Genomic DNA, 21,065 nt, shown 5'->3' on the forward strand with positions numbered 1-21,065 from the left:
AAAATGAAAAACATCCAAAAATCCTGACTCCTTAATAAGTCACAGTTCCTCATTCACTTCACAAATGTCACTGTGATTTTGTCACCTCAGACATATTTTTGTGATCATGTGATAGGACTGAGCCATGTATATATATATATGTATATATATATATATATATATATATATATATATATATATATATATATATAGCTGTCCATACCTGAGGCCTTGGAAACTGCCAAGCAAAGACTCACAGCCTTGGCCAGCCGCTTGAGGAGGTACACCAGAGAGATAGAAGGCAGGAGAATAAACCAGCTGTTCTCCACAGAACCAGCAAAGGTGTACTCTCAGTGGCAAGGGAACAATAAGAGAACAGCACCACCAAGGCTGGAGACGGAGCAATACTGGAAGAGCATATGGGAGAAGGATGCAACCCATAACGGCAATGCTCAGTGGCTAGAGGATCTGAGGGCAGACCACAGCGACCTCCCTGAACAGGGTCCAGTAACCATCACAGTGGCAGATATCCAAGAAAGGGTCTTCAGTATGAAGAGTTGGACAGCACCAGGGCCCGACATGGTTCACGCCTACTGGCTGAAGAAGCTGACTGCACTCCACGAGCGTCTGGCAGCACAAATGAACCAGCTGCTAGTTAACGAGAGACACCCGGAATGGCTAACTGAAGGCCGGACGGTCCTGATCCCCAAGGACCCCAAGAAGGGACCGGTCCCCTCCAACTACCGACCAATAACCTGCCTCAGTACTACATGGAAGCTCCTGTCAGGCATCATATCGGCTAAGATGAACAGGCACATGGGTCAATACATGAGCGGGACACAGAAAGGAATTGGCAAGAATACCAGAGGCGCAAAACACCAGCTACTGGTAGACAGAACAATCAGCCAAGACTGCAAGACCAGACTGACCAACCTGTGCACTGCCTGGATTGATTACAAGAAGGCCTATGACTCAATGCCCCACAGCTGGATACTGGAATGCCTAGAATTGTACAAGATCAATGGGACCCTAAGAGCCTTCATCAGGAACTCAATGGGGATGTGGCGTACAACACTAGAGGCCAACTCCAAGCCCATAGCACAAGTCACCATCAAGTGCGGGATCTACCAAGGAGATGCTCTGTCCCCACTGCTGTTCTGCATAGGCCTGAACCCCCTCAGTGAGATCATTAACAAGACTGGCTACGGATACCGACTACGGAACGGAGCAGTTGTCAGCCACCTCCTGTACATGGATGACATCAAGCTGTATGCCAAGAGTGAACGAGACATCGATTCACTGATCCACACTACCAGGCTATACAGCAATGACATTGGAATGTCGTTATATATATATATATATATATATATATATATATATATATATATATATATATATATATATATATATATATAACACCCAGAACGCCCCTGCGGGCGGTTTATCCTTCAAGCTCGGGTCCTCTACCAGAGGCCTGGGAGCTTGAGGGTCCTGCGCAGTATCTTAGCTGTTCCCAGGACTGCGCTCTTCTGGACAGAGATCTCCGATGTTGTTCCCGGGATCTGCTGGAGCCACTCGCCTAGCTTGGGAGTCACCGCACCTAGTGCTCCGATTACCACGGGGACCACTGACGGCACCCTGGCGACAAGTGGGCTACTGGAACAAGAAGGCATCGGTGGGCAAGAGACGAAAACAGGGCGTTGTTGGAATGAATAGGATATATGTGTATATATATATATATATATATATATATATATATATATTAGGGGTGCAACGATATTCGTATCGATATTGAACCGTTCGATACAGTGCTTTCGGTTCGGTACGCATATGTATTGAACAATACAAAATTTGTAATTTATTTTATCAACTTTCCTTCTGACGATGCTGTCTGTGTTGAGCGCTCAGTGAATCTGCGTTCGACTACTCCGCCTAGGCTGCACTGTCCAGCGCAGATCCACTGAGCGCTCAACACAGACAGCATAGTCAGAAGGAAGAGCGCAGGGCAAGCTAGCGAGACAGAAGTTAAGCTCTGCTTGCAACATGGACCTCCCCCACCCTCATTCAGATCTGGTGTTTGGAATTATTTTGGTTTTCATGTGACGTATGACCCTGAAGGTAAGCGAGTCATGGACTAAAGTAAAACAGTATGTTGGATGTGCCATGCAATGCTTAATTACATTGGTGTGAACTAGTGTGTTAGCGCAGTTAGCTCGTTAACGTGTTGGCCGTCTAGCCCCATGCACAGGGCGATCGGCGGTAGCTCGTTAACGGAGATTTGCCGTGTTGTGGCGTTAAGGTCATTTCAACGAGATTAACATGAAAGCACTAGTGGGAACACAACGAATATGACTGCACATTTACGCCGACATCATCCTAGTGCAAAGACAAAAACAACAAGCATGCTACTAACTTTAGCCGAGTCATTTAGACAGCTGTTTAATATGCTGCTGAGAATATAGCCCAGAAGAAGCGGATAGTATAGCTTTTATTTTGGAAAGAGACATTTCTCTGTAATAAACTCTCTTTTCCAAAGATGAGTGATTCCTCAATCAGATACAGGGCTCGCAAAATCGCTAGCCCGACGTCCTGGGGCTAGAGATTTTTCCAGTCGGGCTACCAAAATCTATCTCTGCCCTGCCCGTCGGCCTATTGTAGGAAGGAAAAATATATGTCAATGCTTTTGCATTCTTTCGGAAATGTAGCTGGGTAATTATGTCATTGGCATCGGTGAGCCACTGTCAATATGTGACATATTGAAATCGCGTTTGACTTTGCGCTTGTTTTTTGCTTTCACTTTGCAATCGCGTGAACTGTGTATAGAGAGCGACAGCACTGATCTGTGAGTGATGATAATTTGCGCACCAATTCCTCTGACATAGTCTTATTAATCGTTAGCTTACTATGCAAACATGACAAGTGAAATCTCCCGCAGCAAGCTTAAACATGTGAGAGGTTGATCGCGCAGAGAATCGCTGAGCTTATGTGAGTGTGTGTGTAAAAGCAGCAGGATATATATTTCAGTTCTGCTGAGCCAAATAAGACAGGTCAGGGTGAAGAAGTGACAGCCAAAGAAAAGCTTACCGCAAAACGGAAAAGTTATGACAAATCAGACTATAAGGCAAAAAGAAAGTGCAGCTTTATGGTTTCATGGACAAAATAATTTCTGTGGCTGCGATATGATGAGCTAAATAACCAGGGCTGCACATAAGTGGTCCGCAGGTGCGCATTCGCTGTCAAAATAAAAAACATGCACAAGGGTTAGGGTTAAATTTAAAAACTGTACTTTTGAGTTAAAATATATATTTATAATTTTAATAAATGACAAATTAAAAAGGCATGAACATTTTTTTGTATCGAAAAAATATCGAACCGTGACACCAAAGTATCGAACCAAACCGAACCGTGAATTTTGTGTATTGTTGCACCCCTAATATATATATATATATTCAAGTATTCAAGGAGCTTTATTGTCATTCGCATCACATGTTTACATGAGGTGGAACGTGGAACACAACATTGAGTGCTAATACCAACTCTCTCATGGGGCATTAAAATGTCCATCTTGGCTAAAGGATCATTTTTCAGTAACAGTAATTGCAGGTCGGGGTAGTTGGTCAGCATGTCAGCGATATCCTTAGAACACACACTTGAGGTTCATTATTAAAATAAACCCATGAGTGCAAACTTTTTATTTTTGGCAGTGGTTGTGTATCATAAGTGGTCTAAGTAGTTTGAGGCCAGTGATGAAGAGAGGGGCTATATCAATCCCCAGTATGAAATAACTACACTTTTTAACTGTGAATTATGCAAAGTAGAGTCTAACAATAAAAATATAGAGAAGGAAAGTAGAAAATACATTCAAAGTATGTGAGTCCAATCGTAACCCGTCCTGTAAAATACAAATTAAGAAAAAAAAAAAGTTGATAGCTTACTACTAATCAAAGTCACAATGCAGCCTAACTTTACTCCTACATCACGAAAACTGATACTTTAGAAAATGTAAAAAGCAAAGGCACTTTTTCTTTGGTACTGTAGATACCATTGCTAGTGTACAGCATGTACAAGTGTTCTACTCTTGCTTTACATACTGAAGAAGAAGAAGAAGAAGAAGGAGAAGAAGAAGAAGAAGAGGGAAGCCCACAAGCACAAAAAACTACAGATGGCATAGTAACAACTACACGAGGAAGATGGCTACTCATGCAGCTGCTACGATAGTGCTGCTCTGACTCATTGATAGGAATGGCAGCGTATGGAAGTACTTTGTGTTTAAGGGGGACCCAGGGATGACAAATGATTCTCAAAAGGCATTATGGGGTCTTTTGGAATAAGGAAGGAAATGCTTCCAATTTAGCAAATCACCTAATCTCCAGATCTGTCCGAAGACTTCAGTTGACAGTAAAAACATCCAAAATATCATCCTTCTTACATCATCCTAAACTGCATGCTACCTTTTTGTTTGATACATCTAGCACTGCCATTGTCAGGTCACGTTTTGTACACCAGGCTGCAATGTTTGCAATAGCTAACATAACATAATTATGCTAACATAATGTAATTAAAACAGTAGGATATTCTGCAACCATCCTAACATTTGAGTCTGTGTCCTGTAAATAAAATACAATGTTCATATTTTAAATAAATGTTCTGTCACCATATCTACATGACTGCTAAACTTCTAACAACCCTAAATCTCCCTTGTAAGTGGCTTTCTGGTGACCTGCTGGAGGTTAAGAGGTTATTTTTGCAGTAATGATGATAAATTGGACACATAGGAAGTAGAAACAAACACTCCACCTAACCTGACCCTATTACAATGACATCCCAAAGAGAGGATTTGAAAAAGACTGTCTACAGGCCGTGACTGTCTGTCATGTACAGATGAATGTGTTCTGTGTGATCAAAGTGTTCTCTCAATGCTCTGCACCAGAGAAAGAAATTCTGCAGATCAACACTTCTAGTGCCCTGCACAGGAAAGCCCTGCTGTCAAGACATCCTCGCATTAGCGAGCACAGCCTGAAGCTGCTGCTGCTGCTGCGCTGACTGCATTCTCAACAGGAAACAGGAGGAAATAAAACATTGTTAGAGCGTAATGCTGCAACTTCCCCAAGTGCTCAGCATCCAAGACAGCACGACAAATGCTAGCAGTGTCAGGGTCATGCTCTCTATTCAAATGCTATTAATAGAAAAACAGCTGTATGGACGATGATGAGGTAGGGGCTTTTACTTAGACTACAGGGAAGCAATATAAGGGCTTTTGCCTGATATGGAACACATTCACTGTGATAAAACCTGGCTGCTCGTCCTTCATGGGCAACCAACACATCTGAGCACACTGAGGAATGCTGTATTCAATTTAATTCAATGCAGTTTAGTTCAATTCAAATTTATTTATTTAGTGCAAATCACAACAACAGTTGCCTCGAGGTGCTTCATATTGTAAGGTAAAGACCCTACAATAATACAAAGAAAACCCCCACAATGAGACAACCTCCTTTGAGCAAGCACTTGGTGACAGTGGGAAGGAAGAACTCCCTTTTGACAAAAATAAACCTCCGGCAGAACCAGGCTCTGAGAGCAGAGCCGTCTGGTGAAGGCAGTGAGGAGAGGAAGATATGACACAAGATGTGAGAGCGATCCAGATATTAATAATCACTAATGATTAAATGCAGAGTAGTGTATAAACAGATATGCTCAGTGCATCATGGAAATCCTCAAGCATCCTGGGCCTATTACAGCGTGAGTAAAGAATGATTCAGGTCAAAAGGATCTACAGACTTCTGAAGGTTTCCTGGTTTATGGTACAAAGATGTCACCAGTAAAAACACAAATTAGATAAACTGAAACAAAGAACTTTTCTTGAGCTGCAATTAAAAACAAACTCTTCAACATCTGACCATTGGGCGGTATAAAAACACAGACGTCTGAAGGTAAGTTTAACAGTTTCCTTGCTCTTTATTTGATCTCGTTTAATAAGCTAGATGCTGTGTTGTGACACATTTGGGGCAATAGGTAAAAAGTCTGTTCTAAAACCTGCTCTAAAACTAAAGAGCTGCTCCATACAGCGCCCTCTGCTGCAGATCAACAATGCATTTCTCCGTTGGGAGGCTTGCACTCAAGACTTTCTGCTGCCTAGAAGATGCCTATTCAAGTAATGCATACCATCAGAGGTGTACATTTAGGAGATAAGCCAGATTCAAACCTTCCTTTACATTCAAAACCCATATCCTGCTACGCTACCACGATATCACAAATCAGACAGCAGAAGCAGTTCTAGTCCTCTGGAGAATCCCAAACAAGTCCCTTAAAAGAAACAGTCTGCTCAAATTAGCTCATGAATACTTTGACCATAACAACACAACAACTATTCAAATTTGGCTGATGGTGACAGGCAATAATGGTTTGATTCTTGTTATAATCACTAAGGCCCATTTATAGCGGTTCACTATATCACACCATAGCATGCTGTTGTCACCAGCTAATACATGTTTTTTAAAATCTATGCGAGATGTCAATAGTTTTGTGTCTACATAATACTTTGAGAAACAGAAACCACTGTATTTTAACAGCTGATATTCACTTTAATACCAAGAGGAAATATTTTGATAGAAGAAAATTTAACAAAAGGTCAAAACTCACAAAAACAACCATGTTTACTGTAACTAGTGGGTGATGCACCTTCCTGTAAATGTAAAAATGTGAAGAAGGTGCAACAGTCTGCTGAATCCTCCTGGCAGAGCGCTATAACACATTGACAGCTAGCTGAGCATCATCACATTATGACTGCTAGCAGGATGTGGTTAAAGCCCCAAATATACCTTAAAGCATGTAAGCTTGTAAGTTTCCATTCATGTCACTGACAATAAGGTTGTAGGGGAGCTACGTAATAATGGCTTAGGCATGAAAAAATATACTGAAAATAACTATTCAGTTCTTCCATTTGGAGGAAGGCAGTTTTGCTGAGGAAATGTCTTACCCGTCATTCTAAAAATAGGCCACAGAGGCCTACGTGCCCTGCTCTGAATCTCTGCATTTTACCTTAGCTGAACAGGGGTTTGACTGTGGCTCTTGTAGCTCGTAAGGTGTTTCAGGCAGCTGACTGACGTTTCTGTCCAAAGCTTGTATGGTATTCCTTCTCCATATCATATGCATCATATGTTTTAGTACAAAACAGCAACATGCATGCATCATGTTGTACACAGAGGACACATGAGTTTGAAAAAAGTAACAGATCATATAAAAAATACGTACATACAACCGTAAGAGTGCACTGAGTAAAACGCATTCTCATTGAAATGCAAATGATTTAGCCTAATTTAATTGCTGTATATAACTTCTTCGTATTATTTATACGTATCAGATACTTTAGCTCACTTAATGGCTGAGGCTTACATCATAAACAGCAAACAAGCTGGCGTTCAGGCCTCATTTTTCGCTCTCTTTGTCAGATTTTTTTCAGCTACTGCAAGATATATTTGGTTGTATATTTGCAGTGTTCGTTGTGGCATTTTGCCTAGACTGATGCTGCTTTCAGGGTGAGTGTGGCTGTCTCAGTGCAGCCACAAGTCCACCTTACACGGACGAGCAGATATGTGGTGGTATTTGTGCCACATCTAGCCCACAAAGAACTTGATGCCTGGACTACATTTGGCGCAGACGACACTTGTGAGAGCCTCAAGTGCCAGAAGCCGAAAACATTAGACCCAAACGATTATGTCCATTTGGGTGGCATCATAAGCCTTTATGATCTAAGTACAGAACAGACATGCATGGATTGCTTTTCAATCTGTGGTATCAGACTTGACAGCAAAGAGAAACCAATAAAAAATTTCAGACGTATGAATGACAGCTGAGGGTGACTTCCTATTTAGAGGCAGGGTTTTCCTTTAAGCAGATGAGCCACAGTCGCCCATCGCCAACCTGATCTGTCTCTCCGGCCCTGTTGCTAGGTTACCGCATTCCAGAGCACACTCAGTACTGTGTGTCCTTGCTCTGCCGCCAGAGTTGGGTCGGAAGAGTCTGGGACTGCAAATGACACAGCAACCGCGATGCTTTAGGAGCCTGTGAAAGAAGCCGACCCACAAAGGGATATTTTTTGGGAGAGAGTGTATAGAAAACTGCACGCAAGCGTTTCTATCCGAGTGAGTTTGTTTGTCACTGTGGCTGGGCGACTTCTGACATGAGATGCTGTGATCCAGCTGTTACTTTTTGCGCCAGTGTGTGCAGCTGTCTGGCTTAGTACAGCACGTTCCTCCACACACAGCTGAGCAGCAGCAGCGTCTAGACAGCACCCAGACTCAGATACGCCCCGCAATGCACAGCGCCTCCAAAGAGGATTGTGTTCCGGCTGGGGATAATCTTTGAGGCTCATCATTCTTTGTCTTTGCTCGCTTTATGTACGTGGCTACACGCTCAAACATGCACACACAAACAGGGTTACACACCAAACTGCAAGGGTGCCTACAGCACATGCTGACAGTTTCTGATTAAACAATTTGCCTTTAAGCCACTTTGATCACTCAACAAAAACAACACACCTATGTGTATAGACCCTAATGACAAATTGGGGTCATTAGGGTCACTAGGTCTTTATATACCTCTCTGCATTTAATTATTTGTTATTATTAATTTCCAGCTCTCTTCCACAGAATGTCTTTGTCCTGTCTCCATCCACTCACCCCCAACTGGTCGTGGCCCTTCCTCAGCCTGGTTTTGCTAGAGGTTTCTTCCTGTTAAAAAGGGTTTTTCCTTCTCACTGTTGTCAAAGTGCTTGCTCATAGGGGGTCATATGATTGGTGGGGTTTTCTCTGTTTTCATCGTATTATTGTAGGGTCTTTATCTTACAATATTACAATTACAATTTCTTAAAGGGTAACTTTAAAAGTACATTTCTATTAAAACTTTATTCTCCTATATGTTAAATGCTCAATTGAATTTATTCCTCTCTGCAAACAGAAGACATTTTGCCTATGATAACAGGCCAGTCAGTTCAGTTCAGTTTATATAGTGTCAAAACACAACAGCAGTAAGCACAAGGCGCTTCTTAGTAAAAGGTAAAGACTCTATAATAACAGAGAGAAAACCCCAACAATCAGATGACCTCCCTGTGATCAAGCACTTTGGGAACAGTGTGAAGAACAGGAAGAAACCTCTGGCAAAACCAGACACAGGGGGCAGCACCTTGAGGTTAGTGTGCACCCAGGGATATTTGGTATACAGACCAGAGCAGCTAGGGATCGAACCACCAATCTATCAGCTTGGAAGCTGGAAGAAAACCAGCAAACACCTGCACTACCTCCTGAGCTAAGAAGGCTGATTAAAACCACCAGCCTAATGTTGTACCACTTAATGCCCTTACAATACATCTGACTAGTTGGGGATGGAAACCGGGCTCTTTGAAATGCTTCTTGATCAGGTTGTCAGCATTGCTTGGTTGCACAAGTGGAAACTGATGGCATATGTATTAATCACAAAACTGCATGTCAGCATTTATTTCTTTAGGCAACACTGCCGTATCATGTTTGAATTGTTTGAGGGCAATGCTGTAAGAGCACTGAAAACCCAACACTCACACAAATGCATACGTTGATGAATACAGGGTTCAATGTCTTACTCAAGGATTCTTGGACATGTAGCGTAGAGAAGCCGGAGATCAAAGCACCGTACATACTAATATTTAACACCTAGCAGAATTATAGTGCACTGGAGTGTCGCAACGATGACCTGTTCTTTGCAGTTTGAGGCTACATCAAGCAATAGGGCAGTGATGCTGAGTGACCGACTGACATCACTCAATCTTCAATCATTGTTCAATCTTTGATAAGCCATATGGAAACAAACACAGGAAGTGTAGTGGACCTGGCTCTCTGGAGATGCCTAACCTTAGCTCAGTTGGAACAACATTGGGCATAGCCAGCCTCAATCAATACATCTATAAATGGGTATGTAAATGAAGCACAGATACTTTATAACATTATGGATCACTGTGCCAGTTTAAAAATGAGTTTCATCTCTCTGCCATCTGCATTTCACCTCAGAATCAATGTACCCTGTCTGGTGGAAGCATTAGTTCTGCCAAACCACAGCTTCCATTTTTTGAGGCAGACTTTAGGTCACCACGGTAAGTAAAGAGGCCAGAAGCAGGCCACAACTAATTTGCCCCCTGTTGCTTGCTCCATGTCTGCACTGAGGCTACCACACAGCACAGTGGGTGAGTTCTATTAAGATCAATCCACTGATAATGTCTAAAGAGATGCTGATATAGCAGCAACTGATAGATGGGAGTCCTTTGGAGTGGCGAGTCAGCTTACTGCACTAAATATACAGTATGCATTCATTCTGGAAACACATGCAGTAGAAAACTGAGAACAAAAGACTGATATTCCAACTTCCCTTTCCTTCAGTTGTTTTCTCTCCCCCTTAGTGCAAAAGACATAGTCAGGGTTTACCACAATGTACTGAGCATTTTTTTTTCACTTCTCACTATCTTTATGTTATTACACCTTTCTGCACTCAATCATTGAGCAGCTGACCTCTCCCATCAGTCAAAACACTGTGGTTAAAGTAGCACTAATTCCTGCAGGGCTGCTTATTATTAAGCTGTGGGCTGAGTCCCAGGGGGCCCGAGGCCAGCATATGGCTGGAGACCAACAGCCATCTTTATCCCCGCCCCCATTATAATTAAATCTACATCACCGCACTGATGGAAACTGTGGCTGATTACTGACAGGCCACACTGGATAGCATCATATCAAATTGGTCCTTTCTTAGTGTTTGACAACCACTAACCACTCAATGACCCAAAGTCAGTAAACTGTTAAATAACCCATAATGAGAAAGCTAAGGAGGACCTCGGGAAGCTGTAAGGAATGATGTCCCATTTCATGTGCTACATGTCGATAACTGAACCTCTGCAAAGTGATCTCTACACCCATGGAGACTGAGAGGTTTCTGCCACAGAAGTTTCCTTTGTTGGATCAATGCTCGTCTTGCCTGGGTGGGTTAAGATTAGGCTAATTTGCAAACCAGAAATGTTTCCAGCCCCGCCAGTGTAAGGTTTCCAGCCCTGCCATGGCCGACTGAAAGACTCTATTGTTGGCCTCCGTGAAGACGGGTCCATAATAAGCCCTTCGAAATGTGAGGGAAGGAAGCCCTGTTAAATCCAGAGCGTCCCACAGTTTCAGCCACAATATACCTGTCACAGCTCTCAGTGGGCTGGGCAATAAGTCTAAAGCTTGTCAGCAAAGAGCTACAGCTGCTGTTGTTTAGGATGTGTGATTGCCCCACCCTGCTTATTTTTAAACTAGCCCATAAAAAAAAAAAATCAGTGTTCATCTTCTGGCCATATGGTGGCCTAGTCACTTAATCTGCATGCCTATAGACAAGGAGCTCTCCCAGTTCTCTTATTTCTGTGCTTATCCGCCACTACATGCAGTTGAGATTAACAAGAAAGAAAAGAGGGTGTGCTGACTACGTCATCACGAAAAATACCCGTCTAATTTCACAAGGAGATGCGGGAAATAGGTGCGAGACATAAATTATTTAACAGATCCAGGGCAAGTCATTAGCATGCTGCAGCAGATGTGCTTTTGGTGGGCTCTTTAGCAAATTGGCCAGTCAGTAAAGCAGGATGAGGTTATGTTGCTATACCATCTGCACAGTAGGCGCAGCAACACACTGCTGCCAACATGCATACACAAGCTTTAAGCTTTCCCAGTCAAACAAACACGACTGATCAGTTTAAGGAGACACACTTCATAAACATCTTAATCCGAGACGAATTTCAGCCTTCTGCTTGTGGCCCCCGCCCACATGCCTAACCTCGATCACAAGCTTGGCTATGGATAGATGAGGGGTTAAGTAATATCACTGAAATGTGTTTCCAACCGACACTGAGTTCCACTCAAGTGAATGAGGGGGTGAAGCATCAAAAGAACTTTCTGAGGAGGTCGAGATAAAAACCACTCAGTGGTCAATCATTCCACCTCTTCTATGGTTGTTTGATTTTCCACCTCCTCCTGCTTTGTTTGAAAAAAGAACAAAAAAGAAGAAACATTTCAGGGTAGGCAGATGAAGAATGGACCAGAATGCATAAAATTCTGTGCAGGCAGTTACTGGAAAGCAAACCTGTATTTTTGGTCTGTTTCACTGTTTGGGTGTACATCTCTCTCTATATATATAACTCTTGATATTCCTGTTACATAGTTCTGTAACCGTACGGGGCAATGCTGCAGTAGCAATAAAATGCACCAGTTTTTCCACAGACCAGAATAAAACACATCATCCTTCCCCGACACGTAGTAAAAGCACCCTGTGATCTCTGGGAAACGTAGGAAAGAGTCTTGAACAATAGAACAAATTATTTTCATAAGTAAGAAATGCAGTAAGTAAGAAACACACAGACTTTACTTGGCCAGTCCAACCAGGTATATTAATAAACAACAACACATATAGGGAGAGTCACATTATCTTTTTAATACATCTGGAATTGATTTACTGGGCTGGAGAAGTTCAACTCAGTGCCTGAAATTAGCCGACACCTGAAAGCCTAAGGTTGTCAGTTTCGAGATGACTGCCAATCCGCAGGGAACACACACCTAACTCCAGGTGGATGAGTTGTAAAATAAGAAAAAAATACATCCATGTACAGCAGTTCTGAAGTGGAAACTATCCATAGAGGCCCAAATCCTTTTTGTACCAGGCTGTAAACATGCTTTAATGATGTAAAGTTGGGAACCTTTCAGGTCCTTTTGTAGCCAGGGTCAGGGTTGGTCTACAGGTCTACATGATAGGCATGTATATATATATATATATATATATATATATAGGAGGGGTCCAACAATACTCGTATCGATATTGAACCGTTCGATACAGTGCTTTCGGTTCGGTACGCATATGTATCGAACAATACAAAATTTTTAATTTATTTTATCAACTTTCCTTCTGACGATGCTGTCTGTGTTGAGAGCTCAGTGTATCTGCGCTCGACAGTGCAGCCTAGGCAGAGTAGTCAAACGCAGATTCACTGAGCGCAGGGCAAGCTAGCAGACAGAAGTTAAGCTCTCCTTGCAACATGGCAAATTGAACCTCCCCCACCCTCATTCAGATCTGGTGTTTGGAACTATTTTGGTTTTCATGTGACGTATGACCCTGAAGGTAAGCGCGTCATGGACAAAAGTAAAACAGTATGTTGGATGTGCCGCGCAATGCTCAATTACATTGGTGGGAACTAGTGCGTTAGCGCAATTAGCTCGTTAACGTGTTGACGCCGTCCAGCCCCACGCACGGGGCGATCGGCGGTAGCTCGTTAACGGAGATTTGCCGTGTTGTGGCGTTAACGTCATTTCAGATTAACGCTGACAGCACTAGTGGGAACAAAATGAATATGACTGCACATTTACACCGACATCACCATAGTGCAAAGACAAGCAGACAAAAACAAAAAGCACGCATGCTACAAACTTTACCCGAGTAAAGCTACAACATCTTCACTTCTTACCCTTTTATTGAACAGTCTTGTATATGTAGGTTCCTTGGGCTTTCTTTAAAAAGTAACAAAATTACATCTCCCATTTAAATCAAATGAGTACAATTATATTTGTTCATCGTCAGTCGTATGTTTACATTTTAAAAACAAAAAAAAAAATTCCCCACATCTTTTTAAAGAAAGAGTATTTAACCTTAATCATAAAAGTACATTTCCCAATGCTAGAAATTTGGATAACATAGTAGCCAGGTTTTCAAATGTGGTCTAGTGACGGAATCCGTGATTTGGCTATGCCGTATTTTGCCTGTAACAGGCAGTAAATTGTGTTTTTTTGGTGAACTTTGCTCAGTTGGCTTGCAGCTGTTTAAACTTGTGTCACACGGTCCTACATACATATTCCACCAACAGAATCTAAGTATGTGGTTAAATCTGGTCAGTCAAGAATGATACTGATACAAGCTGCTGATGTAATGTGAGAAATAAGAGGTACATTTCCGTTAAAGCCCTAAGGTCTTGCTCAGATTGCTCATTCATTCCACTGCAGGGCAACCTGCCACTGCATGTGGCGAATAAACTTTGAACTTGAACTTGAACTTTAGTTTGATCAAAATTCGAAAACCAGCAAACAGTCCTATTCTAAAACCAAAAAAGTGTTCTACATATCTGGAGAGTCCATAACAAGTTTGAAAAGGCAGCCACATTCCCCTGATGATAATTACATTAACTGATAAACACATGAGCAGAATTCTGCTAGCACGGTTTCTACAAAGCAGAAGCTAAGACAGATCTCATTACCTGACTGGTACTGACTGATGATCCAAGGGTCCGGCGCACCTAGCTGATGCCTTAGTGTGGTCGAACACTACTGCTGCTGCTGCTAATTCACTGACATCTCCTCAGACACAGCACCTGAGGAAAGTTCTTTCTGTAAAGTTGGATAATTGACAGCCATCGAGTGGGCAAAAGAAGTCTGAGGCTGAATCTGCTACTGACGTATTATACTGAGGTTTCACAAAGTCACTTCAAGGCTGGTTAACAAGCTCAGAGAGCTAGTGTAGAGTGCTTCCTGTGTGTTCTACAGTGGGTATGCTTTAGTTTGCAGCCCAGATCACTTAATTAGGCTGAGGACGGAAAGCAAGCGGATGAAAAATGCCACCAGATGTGTCAATATAATAGAGTGGAGCTTAATGCTGTTCATTAGCGCCAACACTTCCACCCCCAACTGCATCTCCTTACCATCAGAAAAACTGGAAACCACAATGGAACCGCAGACTGAGGGCAACACCGACATTTCAGTGAATAGCTGCCCAGCCCACACTGGCATGGCCAGTAACAAGCTGGGAGGAGGAGCGGTTTAACAGTTAGCTCTTGAGATTTAAAGGCTCAAGGCACAAGTGTACATTTGTTCCATGGCTGCAAGTGATTGCTGAAATGCATATCAATGTCTGGGACGGGGACGACGTCACGATAACATGCTGTTGTAGCTCGCTTCTCTGTACAGTGCAGAAACTCTCTGAGAGACAGAGCAGAAGCTTGAAAACACGATTGGAATTGGTGACTCATTTGCTGTTTCTCACCAGCCTACAATCACACCCACTCAGCAAGAACACTGAAGCACAGACACACTCGCGAGCTCCATGCTCCCACCACGAGGATGCTCTTGATGTGCTACAGTTGAAGCTCTGCACAGCTTCTTCTGACGCTCGCTGCATCGCTCTTTCTCACATTTCAACCACCGCCTCACATCTACAGCAGAGGTTCTAAACAGAAAATGAAAAAAAAAGACATGCCAAACTGTGACTCCGCTCTCCGACAAGCCCAGGCTGTACGCTCCATCGAAACATGCCGAAGCGTCACAGGAAACTGGGGTACACAAAATAAAGGAGCTATCAGAGTAAATATGACTGAACCTTGCATAATGAATACACTTGCTCAGCTGACTCCAGTTTCCTGGAAGAATGCCCTTGTTAAGTGTTTTTCCACTCAACCATTGATGAAATTTACCCCTAAAACCTTGCTCTCCATTTATAGCTACTCTTCTCCTGCTCTTCTGTTTTGTTTTGTTTTTTGTTTTTGCCTTTTTATTACAATGTGTCTCCTTTGTGAAAGGCTGGCTCTGGATTGGAAACTCCAACGAGGAAGAAATCACAAAGTCAAATGTTCTGGACGAGTCCAGGCATTGACATCTTTTCGGTACTAATAGTAGGTCAAGAACATCCTGTGACTTCACAGAAACTGCCCTGGAATATAATTTTTAGCATTTAGCACAGATAGGCCTTTGACACATTGTCTCAACCTCCACAGAGGATGAAAAAATACTAGTGCAATCTGATTTTCCACTCATCCCATAACTAGCATCACCTATTTGGTACAAGCTTTTACACAAAAGCTAGAAACATCAACTCATATCAGCCTACTGTTCTCATTACTCATCTTTACACATTAAAAACAGCTTTTAATATAATAAAGTTACATAATAAAGTATTTCTGTAGTTCTGATTTGACACCAGATCTTAATGTAACTGTGAGTTTGCAAAAAGACAATGACATCTCCCCTCCTCGACTTCTTTTTCCACCCGTGAAAAACTGGGTGTGAAACACTTGGCTTGTAAGTAGGGGACACAGTGAAATATTGAGACATTTTATATTAGCAAGTAAAGCTACAAGAAAAAGAAGAATATGTAAAAAAAGTTCTCTGTGCATATATGAATAAAACTTCTGCAAGGTCAAACATCCACCACCGATGTCATTTAAATTAAACTAAGACACGGTGACTGGCAAAGTGAAGATCAAGCAGTGCAACTGGCTAACTGGGGAAATGCTGAAGTTCAAGAGTAATTCTAGTATTTCAGTCTGTGAAATACTAGAATTTCACAGACTGAAATACCATTAATTTAGCCTTAATTTTCGACTTCCATTGTGGTTCATTTAGCTTCATTTAGGCTGCAGGTAAGTTTCCATTAAGATAAAATGACTTTCCGTTGTCTTCTTAATGATCTACAGGGTCATCCACTGTTTTTACATATTGAATTTCTATAAAGCCAGTTACAAACAAATTTGCATGAGTATATGAATAGGACATGTTAAGGTCAACAGTGAAAAAATTCCTGTATGGAGATCCTCAATTAAGTTGAAACAGCTAAATATATAAACATATATTTCAATTGAATTGAATTCAATTTTATTTATATAGCGCCAATTCACAACAAAAGTCGCCTCAAGGGGCTTCATATATTCATATATGAAAAATTTCCAAGTCTATCTTAAGTGGACAGTGAAAAGTTAAAGGATAAAGCATTCATAAGAACCATTAATGGGAAATGCAGCAACCTGAATAATCATGTAAGGCACATCCATCTGAATGCTACAGAAATCCTTTGATATACGCCAGTCCTTCCATCTTTATGTTTTTATCCTATTTTCATGCTCCTCTCTGGTGGTGCTATCCACTACAAAGTTCTTATAAATACTAATACAAAGGGTTTTTTAACCTCTGGACCTCCAGAACTACAACTTCAAGACATAAACATGTGACATTCAACCCTTGACTTAAACATTTGTGATCACAGTAGGAATCCCAATGAAGTACATGCTTTAAAAGTCAACTCCTGTCCTTTGTCTCTGCAGATCCTGGACTCCTGAACATCAAGGTAGACATAGACGTATGTTTCTACGCAGTACAATGGACTTTGCAATGTTTCTTCTAGATTTCAAGAAGCAATATCAGGTTTACTGTTTACAAAGTTTTACTGTTTATGTTAAGTGAAAAGCATTGAATAAATTAAACAATTTGAATTCTGTATCAGTCCAGTGCGGCCAGTTCGGTCCAAGTGTATGAACGAATAACGACAACGGTAACGATACTAGAGTACAACTTTTATTGCGCCATGCATCTCAGCTCAGTTATAGTAGTTGTTAGCCTCAGGCAACCACAGTACAACGTTAAACAATGATCAAAGGCAGAGTCTAATGTCAGTTATGCTCTTTTCTAACTCTCTGTCATACATGATGGGGGCTCTCTTATCAGCACTTTCTACCATTCCCACATTGTCATTTATCAGATCCCTCCTTCACAAAACCCACACAAAGGAACAAAGTGCATTTTTTATGCAACATTGTGCTCACTTAAAAAACAAAAAAACAAAACGTATCACGTGCTTGTGCACTGTGGACTCCAAGAAGGAAACAAAGAACACAGTGCTGCTGCTGGCTGTCGAAAACCAATCTAATATAAGTGCCGTCATGTTCCAGTCTAACCTAGCAGCCACACTCGGATTAGGAAATAATGGGAACATGTTTTTTTCCGCTGCAGTTTTACCCCCGGATATATGCAGCATGGGACTAAGAGAACAGACACACACACACACAGGACTGATGTGTCAGAGCTGAGGAGAGGTTGCAGTGGGCACCGGCTGACCTTACCTTTACTCCCACAGGAATTTTTCAGGTTGACCTTAGTGCTGTACTGCGTATTAAAGATGGCAGCAGCAGAAATGGAGGTCAAGAAGGAATCCAACACTTTAGCTTTTAGCTGGTGGCAGCTGTTGACCTGCAGGTCAGACTTGTAACAACATCAGTGGCGCACCACTATTACGCTGCACGCCCCAAGCTAACGCACCACAGGTATGAGCGCCTATTTGGAACAGCAGGTTAGCTTGTGGCAACTATCTCCGCTTCATGTGTACGCATGTGCTTTAATGCATGTGTGTGCGCTTGCTCTAGTATCCTTATGACCCACATCCATTGAAGGAAAATCCTCCAGAATGAGCAGGTTTTGTGGGCCATCTGCTATGAGGTTATTTTCACATGGCAGTGTGTGTGTGTGTGTGTGTGAGCAAGAGAGTAAACACGGCCGAGTTCATCCACAAGTGTGTTTGTGTCAGCTTACAAATGTCCAGTGGAGTGTGAAGACTCATACCTCGGGTTTTCAGCGTATCAGGATCTTTATTTCCTCCACATTGCGTTGTGCTTCGCCAAAACAGAGGCCCTGCGGAGACACACAGAGGCTCAATTATTCATTGTTGCGATTGAATAAAACATGAATATCAACTGCGTATGTGCCAGACCTCGTCATTCACGATAGTCTGCGGAAAATGGGTCTTATACACATACACACACACAAAAGACACAAAACAAAACAAAGCAGCAGATGTGTCCAGCTGGAATGAATGACCTCGATCCAATTAGCAGAACAGAAACTGCAATCCCCCCTTACACAGCAGCATGGCGGCACTGTATTTGTGACATTCAACTAGTCAACAACAGGTTAGTGTGAAGGGTGCAGGAACTGCTGGCTTTAATCACAGGCCTGTGTGGTGGCCCCATTTCTGACAGCCTCTCCAGCAGGTGCATTCTGGAAATCTATTCATTCACTCGTCCAGGTGCAAATGAGACGATGCTGCTAAATGTAGGACATCATCCCTCACTGCCATCTGCCACTGAATGAGGCTTGACTGCATTCTAAGCATGAATGATGCTGGAATAAGAAAATGTTGCTTATAATAATACAGTCTAATGCAACTTTACTAGTGTTTGTAGCTCTCACTGCATTTTTTAAAGTTACAACTTGATTTCCACTTTTGTTCTGTGCTTCAAACTGCCTCAGAGGAGGAGGGATTTTTTTAATGGGGTAGCACAGGGTGGGGAGCACAGGAAATGAGGAAATAAATGCTATGTAGAAAACATAACATTTATAGTTTTCTACATGCCTATTTACGTCCACAGACTAATAAACCTTCACTCTTCATGTGAATCCAGCAAGACAGGAGGAGGATCTGACTTTTTGGGCATCGCCGTCCTGGGATTGGCTACGATTTTTCAGGCTCCTGTGCCCTGTTATTATGTAAAGAGTGCCACTGCTTAAGATACTGAAATTATTTTCTATTGAACAGCTTTTGCAACAAAAGCAACTTAAAGTGCCTAAAGTAAAACACACATACAGTACTGTGCAGCCACCTCTCAATTTGGTAAATTTTATGCAGTTATTTTATATAGGTGCATTCCACGTGTTTGCATGTTTATTAAATTTAGGATGTATAATATAGGGCAAAATAAAGGTTGTACAGAAAAGAAAAAAAAGGTTGTACAGAAGAACTTGAGAGTCCATATTTGATATATTTAAAGTCTGTATTATAACGGAATACTTCTCCTGGCTTCCCTAGTAGGAAATTCTGCTCCTTGTCATTTACAGATGGCTTTAGACTGAACATATGTACAATTTTCCCCTCTTAATAGCTATCAGGGAATCACTTTGTTGGTGCAAAAAATACAATTTCAGTGTCAAATTGCATTACTGTTTGCATTTTTCATAGATTCAACTTGCTAGATTTTCTGTTATGTGTTGACCAGATGCTGGTTCATTGAGTTGTCAATAACAAAAATACAACTCAATACTTTGTAACATAACCTTTGTTGGCAATAACAGAGGTCAAACGTTTACTATAGGTCTTTACCAGGTTTGCACACACAGTAGCTGGTATTTTGGCCCATTCCTCCATGCAGATCTTCTCGAGAGCAGTGATGTTTTGGGGCTGTCGCCGAGCAACACGGACTTTCAACTCCCGCCACAGATTTTCTATGGGGTTGAGGTCTGGAGACTGGCTAGGCCACTCCAGGACTTTCAAATGCTTCTTACGGAGCCACTCCTTTGTTGCCCGGGCGGTGTGTTTTGGATCATTGTCATGTTGGAAGTAGAGCTGGGCGATATGAGATTTTTTCATATCACGATATGTTTTTTTCATTTCAGGCGATAACGATATCTATCACGATATAAGCCAAATAACTATATTTGTAAGATTTAAATGTGCCGTTGCTCACAAGTAAAATGTGAAATAATCAGCAGCTTGTTTTTATTTAAATATTTATTTCCCATAATAAGTTCAACAGGGTAGATGTACTTAAGGAACATGAGACTTTTTCAGATAAATAAAGGCAAATATTGCAAACTACACAAAAGACAGCCGCTAAAGCGTTTAAGTTTCAAAATAGAACAAACAAAACAGACTAAATTGTCAATTCCACTTAGAAACAAAATAGTAATTCTAAAAATAAATCTTAGTTTGTTTTACAGAAGAACAGACAAAACTGACTAACTTTTGTCAATATCAAATAAACTGAGAACGAAAAGGAAATTCTCAATCTCTCCTTGTTGTATAGCTGAGCTTTTCAAACAGTTTTAACAGTTACTTTAGTCTGACAAAAGCCGAATGACGAATTAGCGCTTCCAGTCAGAGACTGAGGCTACGTCCACACGTACACGGGTATCTTTGAAAACGGAGATTTTCCGTTTTCGTTTTAAAAAATAATCCCGTACACACATAAAGGCAGAAATGAAGGAAAACGCTGCTATGAACATGCCAAAGCAGCAGGTGGCGCTAGATTCCTAACCGTGCCGAAATGTTGGCCAATCAGAAGTCTAGAAGCCTCGGTGGGAAAAAGTAAACAAAGCTGGGGCATAGAAGCAGAACCGAGTCGTATGTGTGGAGGGACAGTAACTTTGTGTATATGTAAGCATTTAAACACTGCAGAGAGTAGAATTAACAGTATTGTAGAAATTCATTTCACCGAAACAATAACGTGGCGCAGTGTGACGCATGCACCA

At 41.8% G+C, this 21,065-nt stretch overlaps 1 protein-coding gene across 5 annotated transcripts in view; it reads right to left on the reverse strand.

Moving 5' to 3' along the window:
- The window catches only part of fynb (FYN proto-oncogene, Src family tyrosine kinase b), an 84,862-nt gene that overhangs the window by 47,754 nt on the left and 16,043 nt on the right, over positions 1-21,065 (reverse strand). For 3 of the 5 annotated variants that reach the window (XM_004566228.2, XM_004566226.2, XM_004566227.2), the window contains one exon: positions 18,384-18,452. The gene's annotated coding sequence lies outside the window, so the exon portion shown is untranslated. Of the gene's footprint in view, positions 1-14,260; positions 14,447-18,353; positions 18,453-21,065 lie in introns of those variants that run through there. The other 2 variants (XM_076874285.1, XM_076874286.1) reach the window with 2 other exon arrangements.

The sequence above is a fragment of the Maylandia zebra genome, linkage group LG15, assembly GCF_041146795.1.
Source record: "Maylandia zebra isolate NMK-2024a linkage group LG15, Mzebra_GT3a, whole genome shotgun sequence".
Lineage (NCBI taxonomy): Eukaryota > Metazoa > Chordata > Actinopteri > Cichliformes > Cichlidae > Maylandia > Maylandia zebra.